Genomic DNA, 1,969 nt, shown 5'->3' on the forward strand with positions numbered 1-1,969 from the left:
TATATATATATATATATATATATATATATATATATATATTCAAAGTTGACCCATACCAATATGGTACCAATACTAATGTAGAAATAAATCGAAAATAAAACACCAAGAACTATAATCAATCATACGTCAATTTAGAAAATGGATACACATTTTGAGATTTGCTGAACATTACATTTATGGTGTTATTAAATTATTAATATATTTTAAGTGAGTGTTAGATGATGACAAACGTGACCCAAATGTAAAATTAAGAGAAATAAGAACAATTAAATATTGTAAATATAACGCGCTTTTCGTTTGACGGGTTGAAACTTAAATGTCTAACAGTCAAGATGGCACGAGGTAAAGTTGTTCTGATGTAACTTTATAGTTAGTTAGATGTTGCATGTTTAAATTGACCAAGTGGAACCAAACACATGCTAATGCATGCATGTCAATGCTCATTCAAGGAGATGACTGTATTTGCAAGATTATGGCAAATGGGGTATCAGTTGTGTTTCTAAGAAACACAAGCCACGGGTCATCAGTGTGTGGATTAGAGCATGCATGGAAGTGGAGTCAATATTTTACTCTTACATACGGATTGGCTGTTATTGGCAGATGTTATTTTTATGCGCATAGGCGCAGACTAAATAAGGAATCCATTTTGATCATTGAGGACTTCTTAAGATAAACCCCTCAGATGATTAGGAGAGGAAAACAGGATATTCAATCTGCTCATGCTGGCCATACAGTATAAAAACAAGTGGCTATTCAGTGGCCTTTCCAAGCCATACACATTAATTTATATATTTTAATTTTTAAAAAGGTATAAAAGTGACAAAGTGAAAGTGATATTTTACAATTATATGTATATATGAAATCTAAGAAATAAATATTTATTATTTTAATGAATAATATATTTAAAAAAAAATGTAAATATCTGTTAGGAAATAAATATTTATTACAATAAAATAAATATTTTAAAATGTAAAATTATTTAAAATATTTATTAAAAGCTTTAAATATTTAAGTATTTTTTACAGGGTAAGTAATGTGCAGTAAGGTCGGTCTCTGCTTAGCAGTAACATGTATGATATTATCAAGAAAGCTGTATCAATAATGACATGACTGTTCTCCCACGGGGAAGCTTGGAAATTAGATTTATGGCACAAAAGACAAATCTAATTTTAATATTTTAGCCTCAAGGTGTCTAATTCCCTGTAGGGTCAGTTAGATTTTCAGATTACTCCTGCTGGGGCGCAACAGCTATAGGGAATATTCTAGCGATGCCATCAAAGCAGATGGACTCCACTGTCTTTGAGAAGCTGTTGGATCCCATCACAGAAGCTTCAGACCCATGTCACATGATGCTCAAGTACCGGCTGGCTCCTTGCAACGAAAGGGAATATATTTATGCTCCCGGGCAACTGCCGCTCTCACTGTTTTATGGAAATGGTAGTTTGTTTCAAGCTCTTTTGGTAGAGAGTAAACAGAGGGCTTGATGGTACATGAGCTCTGAAGGTTTGCACACCCAAGGGTCTGCTTTATAAAACATACTCAGAAGTATTGTTCTCCAAATAGGTAAACCCAGTTTGATAAAAGTTGTCTAGAATGTTGAAACTGAAGTTGAGAACCTGGGAACTTCAAATTCATTTTTAATCACTGACAAAAAAAAACAAACAAACAAAAAAAAAAACTGTCAGTGCTGTTTACTAGGGCTTTTCTAAGCAAATATTGATATATTGCAATTAATTGATTGACTATGGATGGATGGATGGACAGACAGACAGACTGACATGTCAGGTAATTAATTTGATTTAAATTTGGAATGAATTGACATCCCTGATGTTTTTATTAATGAATTGTGTGTGTGTGTGTGTGTGTGTGTGTGTGTGTGTGTGTGTGTGTGTGTGTGTGTGTGTGTGTGTGTGTGTGTGTGTGTGTGTGTGTGTGTGTGTGTGTGTGTGTGTGTGTGTGTGTGTGTGTG

The sequence above is a fragment of the Sinocyclocheilus anshuiensis genome, unplaced genomic scaffold (assembly GCF_001515605.1).
Source record: "Sinocyclocheilus anshuiensis isolate Anshui unplaced genomic scaffold, SAMN03320099.WGS_v1.1 scaffold886, whole genome shotgun sequence".
Lineage (NCBI taxonomy): Eukaryota > Metazoa > Chordata > Actinopteri > Cypriniformes > Cyprinidae > Sinocyclocheilus > Sinocyclocheilus anshuiensis.